Consider the following 10,127-nt stretch of genomic DNA (forward strand, 5'->3'; position numbering starts at 1 on the left):
AGCATTTCAAACTAACAAATTATTTCATTATAGTAATGGATGCTAATTTGTGTTCTCTGCACTGTGAAGATCATATGTGATGCTGCCAACATTATCACAAATGTGGAAGCCAAGTGACCAGGCTCTGTGAGTGGTGGTGGTGGAGGACCCCCACCTGTTTTTCGGGCCTCCGCTTTTTTTCTGTTGGCTATAACGGGTCACATTTGAGCATACAGAGTAAGCAAATATGTACTTGTAATGTGCTCAGATAATTTCAATAAGTGCTTACAGAGGGGAAATTAATGTAGCCTCTAACTGCAATTGATTTACATGGGACAAACAGACCAAGCACTATGGCTCATAATACAATTACACCTTACCTGTTTGGACTATATTTTTATATTTCATTTTTACTTGCTGCCAGGAACGTTTGGGGCCTGTTGGGTTGCACTTGTGCTCTGTTGAAATCACCCAATTCTTTGAATCTTTGGGCTGAAGGAAGGACAATACTCGGTGTATAAATGCTCAATCAACAATCATTTATTTCCATACAATTCAACAGTCAGAGCATTACAACGTCCGGACGGGAGAGATGCCTGCAGAGGTTCGACAGCATGTCTCAAAATGGTGACGGGTTGCTCAGCTTTTTATAGTCTCTAGTGGCCCCCAGCTAGTCGTAAAAGCCAAAACATCACATTCTTTCTCTGTTACAGCGCCTAAGTTATGACCTCGGCAGTTGTTTCTCTGCTTTCTGTAAGGTGGGGGTGTGGAATGTGGTCTGTCTATCTCCCCTGTCTTTAGACTAGAGATGGACCGATCCGATATTACGTATCGGTATGGGTCCGATACTGACCTAAATTACTGGATCGGATATCGGAGAAAAATAAAAAATGTAATCCGATCCATTAAATATCACGAAAGCACCTCACAAAACTTGCAACACGCCGTAACTCACCTCAGAACATTAGCACGTCGGAGCAGTATGCATCACGTGATAGAGCGGCTGTGGCATGCGGGACCTGTCGGTGGTCTGGATAGCATGTGGAGCTTCGCTAGCAACCCGGCATTTCATCTCCGACAAAGTTATCCCCGAGAGAAGTAAAGCAAGTGTGTAAGTCCATCTCTGAATGTTTGTAAAGTATTCCTGCGTTAAGCTTAACGAGCGACTGCCTCTCGCTCTCCGGCTGCTACTTCAATCGTGAAACTGCTTAACGATCAGCTGATCAGCTTTTCTGTCGCGAGTCCGTCTCTCTGGTTTGTTTTTGGCCCACTTTGCACCAGAAAGAGGAAACCAGCGGCTGAACAACAGCAGCACGTTTAAGCTTGATCAGCTGTTGTTAGAATTTATTTATTATTAGTTTCTACTCGAGGATCTTTTTCTACGTAGCTGACGCTGGTAACTGTGCAGGGGCGGATCTAGCAAAGTTTAGCCAGGGGGGCCGATACGGCATGAACAGGGAAAAGGGGGCACAAAGACATACTTTTCTTTCTTATTCTCATTTAAAATGTCGAGCTTTTAATAAATAATTATCCGAATCTTACACCCAAAGTTTTAATTTGATGTAAAATGAATAGAAGTCAATTACTGTATATAGTGACTATTAAGTCTAATATATATACCCTAGTAAGCTATAGTACTTTTTCCTTTGGGATGGTACCATCTGTGCAGTCTGCAATTTTGTTGAAGAAAGATGTTGAATCTATTTAATATTTCTTGAAAAAGAATTGATTTCTGTGCATTTTTTTTCACACTGCATCAAATTAAGGTTGATTACGTCGATTAAGCATCATGAGGTGGAGCGTGAGGGGTGGTTCCCTATTTTTTATTTATTTATTTTTGTTGTTGCTGGGAGTTGGAACCCTATTAGTTAGGTTGCTTAATATTTATGCTAAGTACTCTTTAAAATACCAGAATAGGGAGGATGGTGTAGGTCTAAGTTTATTAGATTGATCAGTATTGCTGAACTATGAAATATATATTTTTTTGCATACAGGTATAACAGAATAGCTTTAGTGTAGTTGTTGTTTTAAACTTGAGTATGAACTTATACAAAATGCAGCAAGATATTAAAAAAAAACAGTTTTGTTGATTAAAAAACACTATATCGGATTCATATCGGTATCGGCAGATATCCAAATTTATGATATCGGTATCGGACATAAAAAAGTGGTATCGTGCCATCTCTAGTACAAATGCACAGAGTCTCCTGCTTACAACCTTCTCTTCATGATTCAACAATTAAGCATGTCAAGAAAACAGTGTAACACATTCCCAGCAGATCAAGGATACAGAGTGATGCACATTTATCTAATGAACTAATATGTGAATATGTTCTTTTAACTCAAAAGTATAACGAGAACTAAACTACATACAGCTCACACACTCTATATTAAAGGGTATAATGTGATCTACAGCAGTATTCTAATTCAACTACTTTGATTACATATATAAGGTAACATATAATAACAGAATAATCTAACAGCTCACATCATCACAAAATAAAATGTATAAAATAAAAAATAAAATATAATAAAATAACGTGTTAAATGGGTGGAAATCCCTCGATCAATGTTTAAATTAACACTCACGCATTAACTCTGTCGGCTATGTTTTGCCGTGCATGCTCCCTTTCTTTTGCAGCTGAGGCTGTGTTACTTTTTTTCTGCAAAATTTGCATGTTATCGGCATATGCTGCCATCAGAATTTCGGCGTCAAGCGCTGTAAGATGCATTGACCGCGCCTTCTTTCCCTCCGTCTCCATGGTGACTCGCTTAATCTGTGCTCCACTAATCAGGGCTTTATGTATCCTCGTGCGCGCGCCTAACTTGGGGTTAAAGCAACTCCGCGTTGATTGAACTAATTGTTATCAGCCTTTCTGAAACCGAATATTCCGAGTTGGACAGTTCGGGGTTACTCAACCGTGAGTATCGTTTTTCACTCTGAGTTTTCCAAACCGGCTTCCTGAAATAGGGCCCAGGGGCCCGTTCTTCGTACGTCGCTTACTACATCCAAGATCAAATGACACATCCAAGATCAAACCATCGCGCTAACCGTGAGCTCGCTAATCCGGTTCCCCGAACACACCTGCTGTTGACGATTACTACAGCTGGACGCAGGAATGTGACATCACTGGGTGTCGTAAAAGGGGCTACGCATCGATAGTAGAAACATTGATCGGCAACCCTCTGATTGGTCGGCGAAAATGTCCAAGGGGCGTGCTCGGTATTTTCCGGCAGCAGAGCAAGAACTCATGAGTGAGGGATTTCAGGAGTTTCAGAGTTTAATTAAAACGCAAGAGAACACTGCAAAGGCTGCAAAAGCAAGGAGAGAGGGCTGGCAGAAAGTTGCTGACAAATCAAACTCGTAGGTAATTTAATAATAATAATAATAATGGATTGGATTTATATAGCGCTTTCCAAGGCACCCAAAGCGCTTTACGATACCACTATTCATTCACTCCCACATTCACACACTGGTGGAGGCAGCTACGGTTGTAGCCAGGCTGCCATATCGCGCCATCGGCCCCTCTGGCCAACACCAGTAGGCGGTAGGGTAGATCTATCATATGACACTATATTGTCCAATATCATATGGCATTATATTATATTATAATATGTTATATTATATCCCCTTTCACATTAGAGCCACAACAGGACCCACAAGAACATGGGAACAAGTAAAAGTGGAATACAGGAGTATTCTACAGAATGGTAATATTTATCGCTTAGATTGCTTTGCGTCTCTTGGCAAGGTAATACTGGCCTGTAATACTCTGTTAGTTTGTTCATAACAGCAACCAAGAAAAGGGCAGAGCAAAAAAAGACAGGTGGTGGTCCTGCACCCCCTCGTCAACAAGTTGGTTACGTAAATAATACCCTCACGGGAAAATCGATATCTCTCTATGAGCACACTGTCGCGCTGAGCTAAAGGATCCTGTCTGTCCCGCAATATACGCTGAATTCTGAGGACTCTCCTTATCAATCTTGCACCTTCCACAATGGGTTGGTCGCGTATACGGACAGGACATGGCTGCGACAGACTTCCCAAATCCACCTTCGCTTTTATAGCCATGGTCTCTCATCTTGATTACACGAAGTAATTTACAATTACTACTCTGAAATATGGATTACATCTGTAATAATCACATACATGTAATAGAATGTTAATAGTACATTTCCCTTTTTTAGGAAATGACCTGTATGTATCTGTGTGACATCAATAAAAGGATCAAGTGCTGCATTATCTTTAGTTACATTGATAATATTTATTTATGGTGAAACAGTGGAAAAATATCGCTGTTGCTTTCGTATAAATGAAGCGGACATACCTGCGTGGCCGCGATCTAATCCTGTTTACATAAAGTAAACCTGCTCCCGAGCAGGTTTACGCTTACGGCTCTGTTGCTATGACAGCAAGTCCCGGATGAGCTTCGAGGAACCGACTGATCCAGGATCACGCGAAATCGTCAACAATCTAATCCGGCTAACCTACTTAGCGAGGTACGAAGAACGGGCCCCTGGTGCTTTGTTTATTATTATCATTATGGATCTGTTTCTGTTATTCATGGTGAGGGATCAGTTCTTAGGTTTTGGGTTCTCATGTGTATTGCAGTTTCTGTTCTGTGTCATGTCTGCATCTGGTTTAGTACTTCTTGTTTCCTGTCTTATTGTGAAAGTCTTTGTCTTATGTTAGTGTGTGCAGCTTAGCTCCCCCGTCTCGTTAGCCCTGATCTCTCCCAGCTGTGTCTCCCTCCTGTGGCCCATTCCCTCATTACTACCCTGTGTATTTAAGCCCTGTGTTTTCCCATGCTAGGTGTCACGTCATACCATCAGATTATGCCTGTGTGTTTCGGTTCTCCATATTCCATGTTCACTTCATGTTTTTGTGGCAGGATGAATGTTATCCTTCGGTCCAACCCACTTTCGGCCTGGCCCATTGGGGGGCGCTGGTATAAATAGTGGCCATTTGAGTGTCTCTGCGTCGCTTGCCTGTGGTCTCCTTTTTGGTCACCTGACTTCCCCTCGGTGTGGTGGAGATCATTTGCGGGTTATTCTTCTGAGGCCTCCATCGTGGCTGGTCGTAGCTATAGAGGCCTCCTCTGAGCTATTCTGCTTACGTTCTGTGACCCGGCTTACTTGGTACGTAATCAACTTTTGTTACGCTCTCTGCCTTCTATTGTTCTTTTATAGTAATTATTTATTATGTTTCGCAGGAAGTGTGGACCTTAGTTTTGCGCCAAGCTACACGAACTGAAGTGCTGCTGTTTTGCCTTGCTGTGCTTTTACCGTCTGTTCCCGTTGTGAGATTTCTTTCCCTGCTGCTGTCAGCTTTTACAGTGGACGTCGGCGTGGACAACGGCCATATGCATGCCGGTTATCGGAGTCAGCTGGCGTGCATATTGATTGACTGTTAACTTGTCGTCGTGTGACGGCAAGTTGGAGCAGTACGGCGATTCCGTTTGCTCCAGATTTGAGTTTTATTCAGATTGTATGTTGTTTTATTGCTTTTTGATTTGTAGTTTGGATTTTTGTTACACCACTGGTGGGAGGCCCTTTTTCTAGCTGTAGATCACCAGTGTGGTCCTGCAGTTGGGTTATCCCCCGGTGCTACACATTAGTTTGTTGTAATATATTAAAATTTTCTTTGTTTCTTTTATTCAGATGCGGAGTGCCGACGTGGAGGAGACTAGGGTGCCTTGGTGGTGGGATCCCTTGAGTGTACACACCTGCCTTGTCTAGTTTATTAGTGTGAGTGTGTGATAGTGTGTTGCACTTGTGTTTTGGTGTGTTTTCTTTCTTTAGTTGTGTGTGGCATCCCTGCCCCTCCACTGGTAAGCCTCAGCTCTGAATACCTTTTTAAGCATATTTGTATTTGAATATTTATGATTATGTTTTTATTCGGTGTTTTAAATAATTACCAATAAATTGTCAATTTGTTTATTATTGAACCTCGTCTCTGGATTGAGTATAGCGAACCTAAGTGCCTTTTTGGTGATTTAGTGTCATTTCCAGTATTCTCTGGGTGAAATTCCCAGGGTGGCGTTGTCGTTCTTTAAAACTGAAGAGTATTTACTTTATATCCCAACCTCGTCTCGCCACATTTTGCTTTCGTACCAGCAATAAAGCTGAGGTCTTTGAGTTTCAAGTTAGTGTCTGAGTCCTGCGTTTGGATCCTCCTCTCCGCCTGCCCGCACACAGAGCCCTGACAGAACGACGCGACCAGTAATGGATCTAGCGGACTCACTGTGGAAGCGCAGCTCCCGTTTTGACGGGACCCGGCTAGCGCTTGGAGGGCCTCCGTGCTGCCGTTCCTCACTAGCAGCCTACCCTTCGGCCCACTCGTCTGTTTCCTCCCCGCGGACGCCCCGGTCTCGCAGAAAACGCTCCAGCCGGTCCCGGGAGGATTACTACGAGCCTAACAGCAATCAGCTTACACCTGCACAAGCTTTTTACAAGATGTTAGGGATGATTATCGTGCCACCTAACTCACCCAGCATTTCCACATCACAGCAGGAGCAGCCACAGCAGAGTCCTCCCTCGTCACATTCCGCCAGCGCCGCTCCCTCTTCAACAGGGAGGCAGCGAACATGCAGCCAGCACTCACAGCTCCAGCAGGAGCCTGGGATTCAGCTCAAACAACCGCCTAGGGTGAGTGACAGAGTCTCCCTTCATTCACCTTTTTTGTCAAGGGATAGACAGACAGTTTCCCCCAAAGCTGCGAACGCCAGCTTCATGAACACTACAGCTTGTGTTTCTCCGGTTCGGGAAAATAAAAGTTTTCGTTTTAAGAATGACTATTTTCCCATTGGTTCAGAAGACTGTGCGCCTGATGTTCTTTCAGATCCAGGAGTTAAGACTGTTTCGTCTGGAACTGTTGATTCTGGGGCTATGTTTATTCAGTCAGCTGCCCGTCCACTTTCAGCTCAGTTTTCTGATCAGCAGCTGTCTGTAGCTCAGTTTCCAGTGTCCCCTGCTCAGCATCCACCTGTAGCCCTGTCACCTACTCCACCGCTTTCATCTCAAATTCAGTCACCCGTAGCTTAGTCTTCACCCCCGCTACCCATAGCTCAGGCTCTACCACAATCAGACCTTCTCCGAACCTTGTTGCAGTCCATAGCCCAGTCAGTAGCGCAGTTAGTGGAGGAATCATTAGCTTTGTCATCTGCTAAGTCAGCCTCTCATCTTCACCCTCAGTCAGGGGTCCCTATTGCCTCTGGCCCTGCATCTGCTCTAGCTGGAGGGCCCGAGGAGCCCGTCCAGCCTCAAGTTTTGTCAGCTGGAGGTTCGGGAGAACCCAGCCAGCCTCATGTTTCGTCTGCCTCATGTTTCGTCTGCTGGGGGTTCGGGAGAACCCAGCCAGCCTCATGTTTCGTCTGCCTCATGTTTCGTCTGCTGGGGGTTCGGGAGAACCCAGCCAGCCTCATGTTTCGTCTGCCTCATGTTTCGTCTGCTGGGGGTTCGGGAGAACCCAGCCAGCCTCATGTTTCGTCTGCCTCATGTTTCGTCCGCTGGGGGTTTGGGAGATTCCAGCCAGCCTCATGTTTCGTCTGCCTCATGTTTCGTCCGCTGGGGGTTTGGGAGATTCCAGCCAGCGTCCTGCCTCGTCTGCTGGAGGGTCCGAGGAGCCCACCACGCCTCGTTAGCTGAGGGTCCTGGAGGACCCAGCCAGCACATCCTCACATCTGCTGACAGTCCGGGGAAGTCTGTTCAGCCGTCACCTGCTGACTCATCCCCCGCGACTTCTACATCACCGCCTGCAGCATTCATATCACCGCCTGCAGCATTCATATCACCGCCTGCAGCATTCATATCACCGCCTGCAGCATTCATATCACCGCCTGCAGCATTCATATCACCGCCTGCAGCCGTCAGGTTCCGCAGCCGTCCCTTCATCCACGCCTGGTCCAGCCTCCGTGTCTTCATCCACGCCTGGTCCAGCCTCCGTGTCTTCGTCTGGTCCGGCTTCAGCTCTGCCTTCGTCTTCGTCTGGTCGTGCCCCGCCTGGTCCTGTGGTTGCCACACCGCCGTCAGAGCCAGCTCGACCTGTTCCGCCTCGCCTCTGCCAGCCGTTTTCCAGGCCGCTAAGTTGGCATCATGGCCTTCGGGGACGGCCTCCGGAAGGAGTTCGTTGCCGCCGCTGGCAACGCGGCCGACCTCCGGACCTGCTCAGTGGCCGCCACTGCCTTCCAAGTGGTCGGTCTCCTGATTGGTTTTGCCTGCACCGCCGCCATTGCCGTGTGCACGGTCGGCCCCCAGAACTTTTCATGGACTCTTGTTGAGCTCTGGTTTCATTTTGTTTTTGATGTGCTTTTCTGCGTTTTTGGACTCTGGTGCTCCTTGTTTTTTGTTTGGTCTCTGTCCCTCCGTCCTGGGCCCCCTCCGCCCGCCCTGGCCTGGTGCTTTGTGCTTTTTTGTTTGGGGCTGTCGGGAGCCAGCCCTTAGAGGGGGGGTACTGTCACGGTTCTGGGTCCGTTGGACCCAGTATTTTGAGTTTATTATGTTTTGGTTTATTTTTGCATTATGGATTGTTTTCTGATGTTCTGGTGCTTTGTTTATTATTATCATTATGGATCTGTTTCTGTTATTCTTGGTGAGGGATCAGTTCTTAGGTTTTGGGTTCTCATGTGTATTGCGGTTTCTGTTCAGTGTCATGTCTGCATCTGGTTTAGTACTTGTTTCCTGTCTTATTGTGAAAGTCTTTGTCTTATGTTAGTGTGTGCAGCTTAGCTCCCCCGTCTCGTTAGCCCTGATCTCTCCCAGCTGTGTCTCCCTCCTGTGGCCCATTCCCTCATTACTACCCTGTGTATTTAAGCCCTGTGTTTTCCCATGCTAGGTGTCACGTCGTACCATCAGATTATGCCTGTGTGTTTCGGTTCTCCATATTCCATGTTCACTTCATGTTTTGCTTTCATACCAGCAATAAAGCTGAGGTCTTTGAGTTTCAAGTTAGTGTCTGAGTCCTGCGTTTGGATCCTCCTCTCCGCCTGCCCGCACACAGAGCCCTGACACTTACAGTCTCATTAAAAATAATCATCACTGGCTCATAGTAAAGCTAGTTTCCAGAAACATTACCAAATGTGGCCACAAGATGGGACTCGTTTACAGGACGGCTGGAGCAATAAAGCACAACAGTATGATTGAGGTTGTCTGCAGCATTTGTTTTGCTGAAAAAAACCCTGCAAGATAAAATTAATAAATGATGACAGTCAGCTGAATTTGCTGCCCCCTTGGTGGAGGACATCAGGATCAGCAGCTGCTGCTCCATCATAAACACCACAGAAGAAGAACAACACTGGATCAGATTATCTGGACGTGTTTGACAGGGACAGTGTTCATGTTCATGGACATCAGGACAAAAACAGACGATGGAAACCTGCCAGATTTGAGCTAAACTGCTCATTTCCATGTGTAGTCGCTGGGAGGTCACATGACCAACAAAGACACACAAGCTGTGTCCCAAAACGTCGGCTGCATCCTCCGGAGGCCGCATTTGAAGGCCGATGACGTCACAGCCAGGCGACGAAGGCTGTCCCGATTCCTCGACTCCTTCAAATGCGTCCTTCATTCCCCTGAGTTTGAAGGATGGGTCGGGTGTGTCCTTCGTGCCCCACCATATCCCAGAATTCATAGCGCGGCCCAGCCAAATTTCAGCTGCCAACAATGGCGGCCACTACTAAGTTTTAAAATTTAACGAGGGAGTACTACTTACTTACAATGAATTCCTTACACTATATAATTTTCCCGTCAGTGTTGGGGAATTCTCAATGGTGCTTGGTGCCATACCCTCAGGGACTTTAATGTTATATAAAAACACTGACAGCTCAATATCTGCCTCAGTCACTCTCCCTGATCCAGCTGAGTCAGCAGTGGGAAAAATCTGCTTTTCACAGGAACTTGGTAACAGCAATAAGAGAATACGTAGTTTATTCCAAGAAGATATCGTCTCTCTCCCATATATAGAATATCTTACTGGAACCGACATGTTCCAGATATCACCTGGAAGACAGTCTGGATGATCCCATAAATATCTAGTTGTGAACAAGGTGAAGGAAATCTCATATAAAATTCTTCATAAATGTGACCCAGCCAGTCACTATATGGTAACATTTAAAAGAGACATAGATACTAATTGAACTTTCTGTGGGGAT

This window comes from Maylandia zebra, linkage group LG4 (genome assembly GCF_041146795.1).
Source record: "Maylandia zebra isolate NMK-2024a linkage group LG4, Mzebra_GT3a, whole genome shotgun sequence".
NCBI lineage: Eukaryota > Metazoa > Chordata > Actinopteri > Cichliformes > Cichlidae > Maylandia > Maylandia zebra.